This window comes from Armigeres subalbatus, chromosome 3, assembly GCF_024139115.2.
Source record: "Armigeres subalbatus isolate Guangzhou_Male chromosome 3, GZ_Asu_2, whole genome shotgun sequence".
NCBI classification, from domain to species: Eukaryota; Metazoa; Arthropoda; class Insecta; order Diptera; family Culicidae; genus Armigeres; species Armigeres subalbatus.
In genome coordinates, this window is record NC_085141.1 from 302,540,079 (window position 1) to 302,557,825 (window position 17,747).

The 17,747-nt window shown below is 37.8% G+C and overlaps 1 protein-coding gene and 1 long non-coding RNA gene across 3 annotated transcripts in view; one reads left to right on the forward strand and one right to left on the reverse strand.

The window, feature by feature from the left end:
• LOC134225026 (uncharacterized) overlaps window positions 1-17,747 on the forward strand; it is a 304,150-nt gene that overhangs the window by 119,574 nt on the left and 166,829 nt on the right. The window lies entirely within an intron of this gene.
• Window positions 14,088-15,085, reverse strand: LOC134220552 (uncharacterized). The gene is made up of 3 exons (XR_009981947.1): window positions 14,877-15,085; window positions 14,587-14,815; window positions 14,088-14,520 (listed from the first exon to the last, which is right to left on the reverse strand). It is a non-coding gene; the product is annotated as an uncharacterized LOC134220552 (long non-coding RNA).

The window sequence follows — 17,747 nt, forward strand, 5'->3', positions numbered from 1 at the left end:
AGTTTTATAGGAATCGGTGGGTTCGATTTTATGGCAGAAGTTCGTCTTGGTCAACGTGTTGCCATTGTGATAGTAATGAAGGGCGGGTTAGGTCATGAGAAATATATGGAAAGATACAAAGCAGGAGGAATGGAACGGGATTGAACCCACGACCTCCTACGTTTGAGACAGTAGTTATTGTTATTATTATTGAAATTTATTTACTATTTAAATGACAATGGTTGTATGGTTGTATATCACTTATTCTATTCTAAATCTAATTAGAAACGTCCGGCGGTACGGAAAACTTCTAGTAGTTGTTGTCGAAACACGTCAGCAGAAACATTGTAATCAAAATATGAAAAGCATTGATTTAACTGTTGGCATATGGCACGGATAGGCTAAATCAGGGCATCCCGAGCAACACACATGTTGTAAATCAGTTTCTAATACTCATATATGACCAAATTTGGTCCCATATGAGTTACTGTAACCAAATCAACGTGAATTGTGTTGCTATGGATAAATGCTGCTCCTCGACTCCAGGAAAAGGAAGTTATGGTGACGAAGCGGTCTTTTTGGTGCGTATATTTGAATTTGAGCTAGCAATGCAGGACAATCTTCAATGTTTCGTACATGCTTCTACTTGGCTCATTAGGGACCTCAAATTTTGGTTAATTTTTTATTGCATCTTAAAGCACAAGCTAGTGAAGTAATTATTTAGAAATTTTCGATACCGATCAACTTCTTTTAGACTAGAGGTGTGCGCCACCGCGCTGCCGTCCAGAATTTGCACGCCGCTGATCTATAGTTTTTCACGCCGATTCATATTTGGAAGTCCGCAGAATTTTTCGTGGGAATTCCGAGGATTCAATGGAATTTTCTGATTCATTTCCTCACATCACGTTGAAGCTTTATAGAATTTTTTTTTGTTAAAATATCAATGACTTGAAAAGTTCCATACAGTTTTTCGTTGACATTTCGGAAGCTCTTCTTTAAAACTGAGACGAAGTTACAGTGGAAATTCCTAAGAATTTCCCGATGAAACCCAAAGAATTTCTGGTTCAATATAAAATTGTTGCACGGAGAAGGGCCGTTTGGCAGAAAGCCATTCATTTGAAGGCCACAAGGCTGGAATTCGTTTGACCGAATACGTTATTTGACTGTACAAACCATCTGGCCGAAGTCCATCTTGCCGGAAGTTTTGGCCGAAAATATCATTTGATAGAAAGGGGCGTACGGCAGAAAATATTGTACAGCCGAAAAGTTCCTTTGGCTGGTCATTTTTGTAAAAAAAAGTCGTTTAGCCCAGTGGTTCTCAACCTGGGGTACATGTACCGCTGGGGGTACCTTCGCTGGCCCTAGGGGTTACCTCGGACAAAAATGCGTAATGGCGGACGTATTACAATTCCAATCGAAACTTATTGATAAAATTTTGATAATTGTGTATTTTTATTTCAAAATTTAGTCTTGTACATAATATGCATAGCATAATAAATAAAGCCAATTGGATCCTGCCTTCCACAACCAGCACAGTGAAGGGCTGCGGAACAAAAGATCAAATGGGCAAAACGTAGAATGCGCAAATTTTAAAAACCTTCAATGCACCAAAATTTAGAATCTTAAGGTTCGGAAACCTCCGTTTAAGGGGCATGAGTATGTATCCTTTGTGGTAATTACAATGGATACACTATGTCCTTGGAATCTAGATAGTTTCCCACCCGAAAACATTCCGGACCGGACCGAGAATCGAACTTGCCATCGCTGGATTGACAATCCTACGCCTTTGCACGCAATGCTATCTAGAGCCCCCGGTTGCTTCGTTGCAAGAGGATTAGAAGCATCCGTCTACGCTTCTCGGATGTCTTCTCCCAAGCAGCTCGAAGGCCTCATTCCAAGATGTTCAGAAGCCTTCTTTCAAAAGGATTGGAAGCCTCCTTTTAAGAGGCGTGGAAACCTCCTTTCAAGATGCCTGGAAACTTCCTTTAAAAAGGTTTGGAAAACTCCTTTCGAGTGGCCTGCAAGCTCCTTTCGAGAGACCTGGAAGCTTTGTTTTAAGAGCCTCGGAAGTTTATTTTTAAGAGGGTCGGAACCTTCTTTCATAAAGCTACCTACCTAGAGGCCTACTTTCAACTGGTTCTGAAGCTTCCTTTCAAGATGCTCGGAATTCTTCTTTAAAGAGGCTTGAAGCATACTTTCAAAAGACTCAGAAACATCCTTTAAAGATTCAAAGGAAGCCTCCTTTTAAGTGACTCGAAAGCCGCCATGCACGAGCCTTTGAAGCATCTCTACAAGAGATTCAAAAAGCTCTTATCAGGAGGAGCGGAAGTCTACTTTCAAGATATTCAGAAGCTCCTTTCAAGAGGATCGGAAACCTCCTTCCAAAGGGGTCGGAACTATTCCCTCATGAAGCATGGAAGCCTATTTTCGAGGGAGACAATTAATGCAAAAGTTCGAAGGGGTATCTTTCAAGAAATAGGTTGAGAACCGCTGGTTTAGCCGAATAGCTTATTTAGACGAAAATGCCGTTTGCCTGAATGGATTTTTGGCAGAAAGAACATTTTCGAACCAAATGGCTTTTCCTGAGAAAAAACCATTTCTTCCAAATGGCATTTTCAACCAAATGATCTATTCGGTCAAACGACTGTTTCGGTCAAACGTCCATTTTTGTCAAACGACCATTTTAGCCAAATGACCTGTTAGGGCAAACAATTCTTCCGGCCAAACAACCTACTTGACCGAATGTCCCTTTCGGCTGTTCGTCACTTTCGGCCAAATGGCATTTTCGGCCAAACCATTTTTTGACAAGCTTTCAATTCAGCCAAATAAAATTCGGCCAGATGACTTTCGGCTTAATGTGTTATTTGGCCAAGTGGCATTCGAACAAATGGGTTTCCCCATAATGGCTTTCGGTCTAACGACGGTAAGGGCCATTTTGTTGGAGGCCACAAGGCCAAAAAGTGTTCCAAATATATCATTTGGCCGAAAACCATCTGACTAAAAATTTCGTGTCAGCCGAACTAGTCATTTGGACGAAAAAATCGTTTGCCCAAATAGGTCATTTGCTGTTTACCGAAATGATGCTGTGACCGATAAGGTCGCAATGGTTGATTGGAAAAAAGCCGTTTTACCGAAAATGTCATTTGGACGGGTCGACATTTTCGATCTTATTTCCCTTTCATTACATTTTCGGTCGTCGGACCCGTTAGGCCAAATGACATTTTCAGCCAAATGGTCTTATTCGTTAAACGACTCTTTCATGCAAACGATATTTTTGGCCAGATGACTTATTCGGGCAAATGGCCTGTTAGGGCAAACGCTATTTCCGAATGAAATTTTTAGTCAAACCATTTCATTCATTTATTTCGGTTCGGCCAAATGAATTTCGAGTAGACAACTTTCGACTTGGCGTGTTATCTGGTCAAATTACTTTCCGTCAAACAATTTTCAGCCAGTCGACCCTTTCCCTTTTTAATAATTTCACATGGAATTGCCGAAAAGCTTATAACGCACAATAAAAAGAAATACCCGTCAAAATCTGAAGAAATACCTTCAAAATTTTAAAAAATCCATGCTAATACAAAAAAGTTTGGCGTGAAAATTAAAAAAAAACAATTGTGGAAATTCTGAAGAATGTTAGTGGAACTTGATAATTAAAATAGAAAATCGCGTTAGAACGACTTTGTAGCCGTGCGGTTAGCGACGACAATCGTCCAGCCACATGTTATATGAAGGGTGGGTTCCATTCCGGCTATGGTAAGGAGAACACTTTTCGTGATCTAAAAACTCTCCACTCTCCCACTGGGTGTTAATGTATCCTATTTATTGTCCCATGCTAGTTATTAAGTGTTCAGTCTGTACGACCCTTGATCGAAGACGGTGTTCCTGTCTTGAAGAAAAAAAATCTGAACCATTTTCCGTGGAAACCCAAAGTTTTTTTTTAAATCCAAACTTCGAACATTCTCCCCCAGAAACTGTGGGAAATTTCTCGTGATAATTCCAGAGAGATTGTCGTGAAATCTTTTAAGAGTTTTCCTTGAGTATTTTGAGGAATTTTCTGTGTAAATTTCGAGCAATAGGGTAAATCACTATTTCGGCCTATGGCCCCATTCCCGGCTCAGTGCACAGAAAACTAATGATTTATACTGTTTGAAAGCCGTAGGTTCATGATAGATAATTAAAAAAAAAATCTCTCATTTAACTCACACAATACTCAATATTTTCAACCATTTATTTTACTCCTAATTGATCTAATCATAGAAAATAGAAATCTATATAATAAAAATGAAATGGTCTGTGTTCGTATCCGCATAACTCGAAAACGGCTGGATGGATTTTCTTCATTTCTTCAGCAGATATGTTCGATATCGTTTCCGACGGGTTTATATGATATTTTCTCATGCGAAAATTACGAGTTACATTGAGTAAATCGTAAAAAAGTAAAATTAAGATTCGTATGGAAATTTCGTACGAGCATATTCGCCTACTATGCAGGACAACGTCTGCCGGGTCGACTAGTATAATATAAAAATATAAAATAAATTCCAAACTTCCGCTCTTCCTTGCAACACCACTGAGCCGGAGAAATTATTTCCACTTTTACAAAACGGTATCATCAAATAAACACCTACCTGGAAATCGTCACAGTGCTCGATACAATCATTGCTTGAAGCTGTTAATCACCACACAATAACTCACGCACTTTAATTTTTCTATTTGTTCGTATTACTAGAACTTGTATAGTCTTATCAGAATACATTTAAAAATGTATCCTCAAACCGAACAAAAAATCACCTCGGCCCAAGAACTTCTAGCCGCACCGTGCTGCCAAAAGGGCAGGAGCCTTTTTTAATAAGAAAATAATCCTTCATCGTTAAGAGGAAAACTGTCTAGTACATTAATGCTATCATGTTATTTATAATTCTCTCGATTTCAAAAAGTGAAAAAAATATTGTTTTCAAATGTTTGGAAGGAATTTGGATGAGTGAATATATCTCGCTTAACTTTTCAAAAAGGACCTAAGTAGCTTTTTTTCATGAATTAATTTGAGTACTGAAATCAAATGCTTTCATGTTGGTCTGTTGATTGCAATACTCAAATTAATTCATAAAAAAGTGTTACGTAGGTCCTTTTTAAAGGTAAGCGAGATATCTTCTCAACCAAATAGAAATTATTATGAATAATACCATCTGACATAACGTTGTCGTGAAACGCGCATAATTTTGTTTACGTCGCATTTTCTTTCGCTCCGAGAGAGAATGAGAGATTTGGATGTTGAGAGATTGAGTGAAAATCGCTTATGCCGGGAATTGAATTGAAGTATGCCGGAAAATCAATCGCTGTTACTGAAATACGTGCCACACTTTAAATCAAATAAAAGCTTTTTCAAACGATGTTTTGCAAGAATAGCTATTTTTTAAGCATGAGTGAGCTCCATTGCAGTATTACACGGCCCACACAATTCAAGAAAAGTTGCTTCCTGTCATAAAAATCACTTAAATAATGCAGTCTTACGCATATGTTAGGCCGGGAATGAGGTAAGAAACCCTATGTTCATAATTTAATCTGGAGTAAAACGATCTATCACGGAGGGCTCGCGTCAAAACAAAATTGATTTCAAGAATACTTTAAAAATCAACTGATAATATTTTTTCACATTGCAGTAGCAGAATAGGGTGCTCTTTGACGCTAGTAACGTAAATATTACGTCGATTTTAAAATAATTTTGTTGATGTTTCAATATTTTTTGAAGGTTAGTCCTATTTTTGCGGTATTCCCTGTATTTCTTAATGGAGAGCGATGCCACAACAATCCTAGGTTCTAGGTCCTAGCACTACCACAAAAATACTCCAAAAGACTTATTTTTTAAAGGAGAATTTTTGATTTTTCATCATTTTGAATGGAGTTTTAATACTACCGCAATATTAGGACTTATCACAACAATAGGACGTTTTACCCCAAGGGGCAACCATCCATATTCCTCAAACAACGAAACGGTTGCTAGTTCGGTTGTTATGGAGTGTGTCTGTTAGTTTTTGAAACACAGTGCTCCACATACCTGGAAGCACCCGATCGCTACCTCCTACAGATTCTAGAAAACTTTCAAACCGCATTTTATATTTCTAATGCCATCAAACCAAAACGGAAGCCCAAAGGATTACTCAAAATATATAAGTAACAGAAATGGTTGACCAGCGACTTTTTCATAATTTCTAGCAAACAGAAATGTGTTGCCAAAAACGGGGTGTACTGTATTAACTGGTTGGCGCTGTGTTTCAAGCTTTCCCAACCTGGGCTCTATGATCAATTTACCATAGATACGATGTAGTTTTTCGTTAGCTTTTGTTAGTATTTCTGGATATTGTACCGTGCATAAAAAAATCTACTCATCCGCTTATTTTTTGTCGCAACCAAAAATAAACACCAGACAATCGCCTAAGAAAAAAACGTACCTCCAGCAAAAAAGCTACTTTGATAATTTTGAAAATTTGACCGCCACGTGGTGGTTTGTAGCGGTGAATGCTTTGATAGCACGTGCTATTTGTACTGCGGATAAATTTTCCAGATCTGTGGATACCTTGAAAAATGATCACGAAAGTTGTCAATTAGTTGCAAGGCACAATACTGTCGAATGTTTAGAGTTAGATGCCCCTTGTTTTACCCTAATGTTATTGCTTTTGCTTGAAAAATAAATTCTCAAAAAAGTTGTCAAAATTTAATAAAACCTCATTACGGCAAAATGAACTAAGCAAAAGAAGAAATGATACTGTAACGTATCACTGATTTTAAAAATTCCTGGCCCACGCATTCTGATCGTCCCTATAAAAGTACACCTAAAAAAAATGGTACTTATTATTAACATTTCTAATACTTTTTGCCAAAGCAGGCTCTTAATGATATGTAAAGAAATAACTTATATATTGCTTCAGGCACATATATTCCAAAACTTATACATTTCATTCACTTATGTGTGTAGCTTGCTGCTGCGCCAGGAAATCACCCATTGCGCATTATTGCACTCGGCGAAGGTATCGCCTTACTCGGATCACTATTGGACTCTGACTGAGGGAGAACGATGCTTGGCTGCCTGCTCGTCACCAACACCAAGACGGCATAAACAGCATATAATATAGAGTGGTATACAACAGGGCTGTCTCGCCCGACACATCCCTTTTTCTCTCCGGCTTTTTTTATTAGTCTCTTGAAATTATAACTTGTTCATGGTTTTCTCTTTTATTGAAAATGTATTATTGAGCTTATATTTAATTAAACACTCGGTCAAAATACCACTACAAAGATTTATTTGCCGAAGGCACCATTCAAAGGCTAAGGAAATCGAAAACCATTTTCTACGGAATATTGTCTTATATTCAGGCAACGAACAGATATTTCCGATAAGAAAATTATTTTGAGCTTTTTAGTGGAATGTCTTCACTTGTCATAAGACGAGTTAATACAATCCCATTGAATTCCACCACTTAATTGTATCTTGACAGATACGTATTTCGACCTCAACAGTAAGGCCGTCTTCAGTGTTTCGTGAAGACGGCCTTACTGTTGAGGTCGAAATACGTATCTGTCAAGATACAATTAAGTGGTGGAATTCAATGGGATTGTATTAACTAGTCTTATGACAAGTGAGATATTTCCGGTTTGAATAGATGAAGTTTCCTTCCTTCCTGGTCTTCCTGGTCTTCAACCCATAGAGGGCCATCGCACTTTGTAGGTGGTTGTAAGTACGATTTTCCACTACAATTTTGGCGCGTCAATCTCCAGCTATCCACGACCTCCTACCAAATATTCCACTCTTTCATCTGTTACTTTCCCATCTAGGGCTAATGCGTATGGCAAATATATATGCCCTTTATTCGGTTCATGTCATTTACCATGCCCGTCTCAATCCCTACAGATGCATCTCCGAATTTCGTCGCTGCTTCATTCATTTCATTTATTCAGTTTACATCTAAACAGACAACACTGAATCAACAATTTGACATTACAATACATGGTTTGATACCTGCACCTGGTCTGCCCACCTCGCCCGCTGTGCTCTACGCCGTCTCATTCCTGCCGGATCGGAAGCGAACACCATCTTTGCAGGGTTGCTGTCCGGCATTCTTGCAACATGTCCTGCCATCGTACCCTTCCGGCTTTGGTTACCTTCTGAATACTGGGCGAGCTCGTGGTTCATTCTTCGCCGCCACACAACGTCTTCTTACACACCGTCAAAGATGGTCCCAAGCACCCGTCTCTCGAATAATCCGAGTGCTTGTAAGTCCTCCTCGAGCATTGTCCATGTTTCATGTCCGTAGAGGACTACCGGTCTTATCAGTGTCTTGTACATGTCACATGGTGGTGCGGTGGTAAATATATTTTGACCACAGTTTCTTCTGGAGCCCGTATTAGGCCCGACTTCCACAGATGATACGCCTTAGTATTTCATGACTAACATTGTTATCAGCCGTTAGCAAGGATCCAAGGTAGACGAATACCTAGACCACCTGGAAGGTATCCCCGTTTATCGTAACACTGCTTCCCAGGCGGGTCCTGTCGCACTCGGTTCCGCCCACAAGCATGTACTTTGTCTACGATGCATTCACCACCAGTCCAACTTTTGTTGCTTCACGTTTCAGGTAGGTGTACAGTTCTACCATCTTTGCAAATGTTCGGCCGACAATGTCCATGTCACCCGCGAAACAAATAAATTGACTGGATCTGTCGTCGCTGGTATTGATTCCATAGATCTGCAGTCAAACAAAGTACGCGAACACAATAACCGCCCTAGTTTCAGCTCCGAACTTTCTCTGAAACGAACTTTCTCTCGGAGTTAGATCTGTCAAACTAAATGATGCGTTTTTTAGTACAATTTAATGAGAATCTAACGCACTTCGTCCGAAGTTGGGTTTCTAGCCTATATCTTGCATGCTATGATGGCATAAACACCAGCTATCTCGCATCGACAAAACACGCTAGCAGTGCACCACTATCTTGTGCATCTTCGCATTTGTTCAAAAGCCTTCATTCCTTACACAAGCAAAATTATCGGCCACATATAGCAGATAAGCGAATTCTGCATTTATTATCCGCTCTTTTTTTTCGTTATTCAATCACACGCACATTCTCTAAAAGTAGTGATCGACATCACTGTATGTGCCATATTCCGAGTACTGAGCAAATTTGACACGATATTTTAGGGAACATCAGAGCTAGCGAAATATCAAATTCTTTTTTATATGAAACTGTATCTGAATGATAAATACATCTCAAGACAAGACTGATAACCATGGATGCAAACTCATGGTGCAGCTACATTGTCTTCTTTTATATTTTCCTATCATGTACATCGTTTTCCAGGTGGTCATGACTGTAGCAGGTTTCCTCTATCTTGTCGTTCCGTGTCAAAGCACCAATTCCGACATTGCTAAACGGTCCTTATACAAATCATACTAATAGAGTTATTCCATACCAAAACGTAACTCTCTAAATGTTCCCGAAAGGATCGAAAGCGTTCGTGTAATTTGAAATACTCGTTTTTCCTCTTTCCAACGTCGCCTTAACTAATCGTGTTAGTTTATCCGAAAGTTCACATTTGTGCATTAAATGCCATGGCAAACGAACATAACAAAACGATACAGATTTATTTTTAGTATTCTGTTCTGTAGTGTGCTCATAACATGTAAGGGAAGGTAACCATATGATAATTACTTCTGCCTAATACGCAGCTGGTCGTGGGATCAATCCCAAGATCAATTCTCCTTCTTTTTTCTCTCCATATATTTCTCATGTTTTAGCAATCGCTAAGATTAGAAATACACTGAATACCGGTTCCATCTTCTATTCTTTATCTACAACTTGACTAATTCTAGCCGTAACTGTTAGAAATCGAAAAGAGCGAAAGAAAGTTCGTTTTGTTAATCAAGATGAGCCTCTTCCATAGAACCTATCCCCTAGATTCCAATAATATTCTCGTGGCGAGTGCAGAAGTCAAGACTAAATTTTCAAAACGTCGTATGTAACATATTGGTTGAAGCGAGAAATTCCTACTTGAAATTCTAATTGGTATTTTTAATTCCTATTTAATAACCAAATCATGATATTTCTTGAAAATCTGATAATAAGTTGGATGAGACAAAACACCTATAGCTATGCTATTAAAGATTTCAGAAAGTGTAACGCCAAAACGAATTTTGATGCAAAATAAATTATTCGACTACCGAACGCTACGAATAGAAATAAGACCTTCTCTTAAGTCAGTACTAACGCTTTCATGTTACTTTCGTCGCATGAAATACGTCATTTTTCAATGCACCATGATACATTCGTCGAAAGCGTTACGTCGTGTTACTTCAAATAATGTTGCTTTAGTCAAGTCGGTTAAGACATTTAGACAGATGTTATGTTACTTGAGTCATCGTTGTTAAGTCGTTGCGTCATCTGGCATAGCGAATAGGACATACAGTGAACACAGCAAGTTTCTTCAAATAAAGTATGTCTTTATTTTATATAAATATAATATTATTATGTTAAGCTATAGTACATATGTGTGTTTCCGGCAAGGTCAAGGTAGGTTGAATCTTATTTAAAACGAAACTAGTTTTGATGAAAAACTCGATCATAATTACAGCTGTAGCTGATAACATGTCCATCAAACCGATTGTTTTCAAGGACGTTCCTGCCGCGAATGGAGCAACACAACACATTTACAACGTACTGGACAAAGAGATGGATAGACGCATTGAGAAGCTACTATTTATTACATTACGAGCAACCAGTTATTTCACATATTTTACACAGTGTGTCTCAGTAAATTGTGAGACCTATGCTCCATTAAGGTTGTGAGGTCTCCAAAGTGGTGCTTCGCGAACTTCTCACCCACCACCCCATACTTTGGAAACTATGTAATGGATTACATATTGTGCTCATCGTTTCATTAGAGTTCTTCTTGAAAGCAGAAATGGAAAGTGTATTGTAATTTATTTACTATACGTCTATACGTAGACCTGTTAGTTACCTTTACACCAGGTCAAGGAAAAACTTTTGATTGTTTTATACATTTTTAGCTTTTATCGCATGTAACATGTTAAAGTAATAAAAGTCATGCTACTATAATTATTCATATCTATTCCATAAAAAAAAAGTTATTTGTGTTTATTGTACGAGTTTTGTGACGTATGGGAAATTAATTTAGACTATTCGAGAATTTTCAGATAACTACTCAGAAGGTTTTCTATCACTTGTCATAAGACGAGTTTGTACAATCCCATTTAATTCCACCACTTAACTGTACCTTGACAGATACGTATTTCGACCTCAACAGTAAGGTCATCTTCAGTGTCTCGTACTTGACTCGACTACGAGACACTGAAGTCGAAAACGTATCTGTCAAGGTACAATTAAGTGGTGGAATTAAATGGGATTGTACAAACTCGTCTTATGACAAGTGAAGACATTCCACTAAAAAGCTCAAAATAATTTTCCTAACAGGTTTTCTTTGTTCAGTACATAGGGGGAATGACGGCTTTGGCAGGTTTTGTTCTATTATTGGCAGGGGGGTTTTTTATGACTAACTAGGCTCAAATTTGGCCTAATCATTCTTTGTATATCATTGAATATTGTGGCCAAATTTCAGAAAATTTGGTCGACAAATACCCCCTGCCAATAATAGAACAAAACCTGCCAAAGCCGTCTTTCCCCCTACTTTATTTGTTTGGCACAGTTTTTAATGTTAACTTTTCGCTCAATACAGATTCCTTATTTACTAGAATTGGTCCTCGAATACTCCTTATAAAACCACAGTAGCAGTGTTTAATTTTCTAATCCTAGATTTTCTTCATTCTTTTATTTGATAACTAAGCAAACAAGCGAGTTGCGCTGTCCAGAAAGATATTGCGCATAAGCCCCAAAATTTTATTCCCACCTTTGGGTTTCCGCGCCGAGCACTCAGCGCCAGACTCGGCGACAAGGAGATAGTGGTCAAGTTGGTACTCCTGATTTTTTGACAACTGATGTCGATTGGTTGTGTGCGTGCACCGGTGTCAAAAAATAGAGCTTTTAGCTGAAAATTTAGTTGTCAGATGCACATTTTGACAGCAATGTAGATGTATGAGTGAATGAAATGTGCAAATGCTCTATCGCGGAAGCAGTCGCTGAAGACAAGTGTCAATGGTTTCAGTGACGAAACGAAAAGTTTCAATGCAAAAAGCAATACATATGTTCTAACAATCCAATTGTTTTGGACACTACTAGAACATTAAATTAAATTAAATTAGAACCTTAAATTATTTAAGGTTTATTGGGGGAAAAGGAAAAGGAAATTCGATAGTTCTTGTTTAAATTAGTGTAAAATCAGATAAATTTATCTAAATGTAATCAATCATTATGGGCTATCAAAAACAGTCAATTTTGTACCAACTGTGTGTTAATTTATACCATTTTGGTCGCTTGAAACTTATGAATTTAGATTTGAAAATAAGGAGTTGTTTCTCCACTAACCTCAGTGGAATGGGGTAAGTGGAAAACCCAAGTTACTTAGACCTTTAAATGTGAGTAGTGGTGACATATAATAACAATCAAAACTGTAATTTATCTGAGAATCACTGCTCAATAATTTCTTTAAATTAACGGAAGGTACGAACACTGAGTGCACTGTACACTGTACACTGGGGAAGTGGAAAAAGGGGGTAAGTGTAAAATTCGTCCCGAAAAATTGTAAAGAATGTACAACTTTACATTTTTTACCACACCATAACATTGTAATATAATATACTTCAATGTTTATGTAACGCCTGATTAATCCTCCTATTGGTATTGATGCCTTTCTCGTGTTCGCTATCCCCCAATTCCGGTTGTCAACTGGATTGAGAATATCTCGTTTTATTGTCTCAGTCGATTCTTTGGCTTATTAAGGTCAACTTTCCCCAAGAATCCATCTTTCCACGCTCAGTAATGGCGACTAGCAAATATTGTAGAACAATCGTTCATTGTACTTTCTGACATTGGGGTTAGCTTATTGATAAATAGAACTTTTTTTCTCTGTTGCCATCATTTAGGAACTGCGGGAATACGAATTTTTATAGAAGAAAATTAGCATACGGCATTTGTTAGTTAGAGTGAAAAAGTTTTCCAATCAGCGAACGATCTATCTACCTATGATGGTCGTACCACAGACAAACAGACATAACACATTGAACATTCACTCATATCAAATGTATCGACCTACACACACTAACGGCATCTGTTGTTTTCACTTAGTTGGGCAAATCACGAACCAGATGGCGTTAGTGAGTAAACGTTAAACTCGAGCAAATCCGATGTGCGCGCTACGAATGATCGATTGGTCAACTATAGTGATTATTTGACCAGTAAATTAGTGAACGATGGGATTTTCACAAGTGTTATGTCTGTTTGTCTGTCGCTTGTTCTTGGGCCACCAATCGCTAATCTCCGTGCACACCGGACCGCACGCGCTTCTTGCTCGATTGGCCACAGCGAAACAATTTATAAAATTAGGTGAAGTTAAATTTTTTTCGAGTCAAAAATGCTGATGCGATTTGATTGTGTCATTGTGTTATCGATGATGTACTCTTCTGCGGATCCGAGACATATTCCTCGTATCGTAACACGCATGATTTGTAGGATCTGACCCTAAGAATGATACTTAATACCTTCTCAGCAAGCATATTACAATACATATAACAATTCTTTCTTGTTGCATCTTATCTAACATTTAGAATAGAATGTGAGTTTCAAAACAAACGATAATCCCGATAAATGTGACTTAACTAGGATTCTGTCACATTCTGTTTTTGACTGGTTCAAATACACTACGGGGCAATAATGGCACCCTTCAACGCATAGTGAATCATAATTGTATTGTAGGTTGTGCAAAAGAGTTTTAGTATTTGTGTATTATTTAATTGTTTCAAAATGGGGTGCTCGTCATGCCCTATTTAAAATTATTTATTCAAATCTGTTAAGCATGGTCAAACATTTCATTGCGCATATTTTAAATGGACCTCAAATATTCTTTGAAGATATTTATGTGTAGTTGCTCAAGATTTTCATTAAAAAAACTTTTCAAAAACTTTATTTTTAATGATGATGTTTTATAAGAAAATCCAAGTTTTCACCAACTTTTGCTAATTCTTCTGTATTTCAGATTCATTATTTTTATAATATTTTTTCAATTTCAAGTCTTTCTTTGAACTATAGCTTAATAGTGTGCGGGGTTATTTAGAGAGAAAAAAGGCATAATAGCAATAAAATTGAGGGGTACTCTTCTAGCCCCGGGTGGCGTTTTTGCCTTGTCCTCCCCTATCCAGGTTCCTCAATTGCTTTCCGGCGATTGCGCTGGGTGTTCGAGTTGAATTCGGATTCTCCAAATTGTAACCTAGTCGACTCGGTTACAGTAGTTTTGAGTGGCCAATGTTGGCGATCACTGGATGCATCATTACGTTGGGCAAAGCGGTTCAGGCACTGTATTAATAAATGAATCGTGCAGCCCATTTGGTTCATTATGTAAAAGGAATCTAGTTATGTAACCTGTAAAAACAAATAAAATGTTATTGTAAACATGCAATTGTCATGACTCATAATGCTTAGACTCACCGCTTCCTTTAGCAAAAGAATGCTACTCGAATGTATTCGCGGATATATAGAGAAAGCGGTTCGTAGATTGCGATGGGCAATCGATAAAAGTTCTTCTCAATGATAAGATGATGTGGTGTAGCAGGTGCAGCTCAAGCTCGATGGTGCGAACCGGAAGCATCGTTGTACAGTGCGTGAAATGTTGGTTGGGTGAAATGTTGTTTGCTCGCAAACGATCCGGATGCAGATACTACGATAATGCCAATAAAATAAATGAATCACTATATATTACTATGGATTATTAAACTTACCTTGTTTTACGAATTGATTTTCCATGTAGCTAGAAGCTGGGATTGACCGTTGTTTATAGTACACCTGACTACTTGAACGGTGAACTGCCCAAAATAAACATTTTTCTAACTATACTGATTTACAGTTAGTTTGACTTAAGAAAAAATCATCAAGTTGCGTCAAATTTTGCGACTTACGACGTTATGTTTACTTTTGACGAAACCGTAAAGCGTTATGTGTGTTACTTCAGTCCTTTCACTGACAAACGACTAATGTAACGAATGTTAATTTTTTAGCAGTTTGCTAATTCAGTCATTTTTATTTTTTAAAGTCTAGAGCAGTTTTAATAAGTGTAATAATTTTTTTCGAGTGGTACGTATTAAGGACCACAAAAGGCATCATTCTGTGGAAAAATCTCATTTTTGCTTAAAATGTTATTTTGATAAGAAAATTATTTTGAGCTTTTTAGTGGAATGTTTTCACCTGTCATAAGACGAGTTTAAACAATCCCATTGAATTCCACCACTTAATTGTATCCTGACAGATACGTATTTCGACCTCAACAGTAAGGCCGTCTTCAGTGTCTTGTACTCGAGTCGAGTCAAGTACAAGACACTGAAGACGGCCTTACTGTTGAGGTCGAAATACGTATCTGTCAGGATACAATTAAGTGGTGGAATTCAATGGGATTGTTTAAACTCGTCTTATGACAGGTTAAAATGTTACTTACGACGTTTTGAAAATTTGGTCTTGAAGTGTTCTTGGTTTACAATGTGTCGAGTGACTGCATCTTTTATCAATTCCTTTGCATCTACGGTAGTCCGAAAGGACGTGGCCAGCACTGTTTGTTAACCCCCCTAGAGCTGTCGAACTGAGCACATTGAGGTGCTCAGTGCAAATCCCATGCCCTAGCCATTGGCTCTCTATGTAATTGCGATTGTTCTGGTAAAACACGGAGTAGCAACTACGACATGTAAGGTTATCATGCTCAGGCTCTACTCTGTTAATGCAGTGTTCTTCTCATAAGACAAGAACCTCGACTAATTCTATTCGCTTTTGAAGCGGAACATCGGGATTTCGCATGAATTAAAACTCAAGCATAATCCATTTCTTCAAATTTGCAAGCAAGTTTTCCAAAACATTAGGACTCCAATATTGAGATCTGGGCAGGGATCTGGGTATTATTTAATCACCATGGTTGGAGATGCATTCAATATTATTCCTGACATTCGATATTAGCTGCACCAAGTTGGGGTCTCCAGTTAGCCTTGTGAGCAAAAAACGTAGTATTGCCACTGCTTATAGAATACAAAGTTGAAATGTAGAGCCATAGATGGGATATCACAATTGCTAATCATTACTTTATTTTGCAATTTGAAATCAAGGCTCTTCAAAAGCGTCATTGCGGCATCCACAACTTCAATATTACTTTCTTACAACGTACCTTTGTAGTTTTTTTTAATTCGCATTTTTTTATTCGGTGGTTCAGTAGAACCATGCTACAATAAGCTGAATTTGGCAGATTATTATGCATTATGTTGTAGTGTGTGTTTTGTTTTATCATGATCAAATTACTTGCCTTGTCAAAACCTCGGTTAAAACATAGGATGATACGCCCCATTGTTGTTTCCTCAGAAACTTGCTTTGTGTTTTCTAGTGCTTTATGTTTTGACACCATCTAGTGCTTAACACCATTGTGTTTTTCGTTATCAAACCATTTCAACTATGAACGGACCTTTCAAATCACCCACGACATGCTTTGAACTGTGTTCCAACTCGCAAACCTTTAGCTATTCAATTTATCTGACTGTCATCATAACTCGCATATCATTCCAACTTTACTTGGCGGTCTTCCCAACACGCCAGTACGGTTCTCAAAACACGTAAAAAATCTCAACTTTTCTTGGCGGTCCACCTAACACGACATTTCAGTTCTTTCACACGCAAATCATTCAAGCTTCACTTAGCAAGCTTACCAATACGTCATTATGGTTCTTAAAACACGCTAATCATCAACCGTCTAAGACGAGTTAAGTAACTCCATTCAATTCCACCAATTATTTCGATATCTTTGCAGATACGTATTTCGACCACAACTGTGTGGTCGTCTTCAGTATCTCGTACTTGACTCGACGACGCTAATCATTTTTACTTTGCTTGGCGGTCTTCAAAACACGCAAGTCATTTAAACTTGTCTGTTCACTAAACACGCCATTGCGATACTAAAACACGCAAATTCTTTCATCTTTACTTGGCGGTTCTCCAAACATGCCACAGCAATTCTTAAAATACGCAAATGATTTCATCTCTACTCTACTACTACTCTACTACTCTACTACACTCTACAACAGTGGATTAAAATGTACTGTCTTGAACTGTAAATCTGTTGATGATCACGTGTTGCATGTGTGACGGTCATGTAACACAAATTATTGTAGCATGACAGAAAAAAAAGTCATGAGCTACCGTGACATTTTTCTATGCGACATAATATGTGTCACAAATGAAACTAATGGAATATAATTTTGAAGGTGATGAATGCATCACCAATGGAGCTAAATATTTGAAAATAATATGTACAGTTAATATAGCTGAGTTCACTTTTTTGCTTTCTTTACGCGGATTTTAGGATTTATAAGTTTAATTTCCTACTTTCCGGGTATTGGCCACCCGAAATGAACAATAATTACAATATTATGAAAACTCGATTTGCATATACACAGCAAGTGAAAGATTTAAGAAAGATGAACGGTTTACGCAAAATTTATACAAAATGTTTTTTTCTCTCACGCGAGTAAAAACCACTAGAAATCGATTACGTTGAGCCGTTTCTTACGTTTATTTTAAAATTCACGTTCACGGATTATCGATATTGATTTATTAGCTTTTTT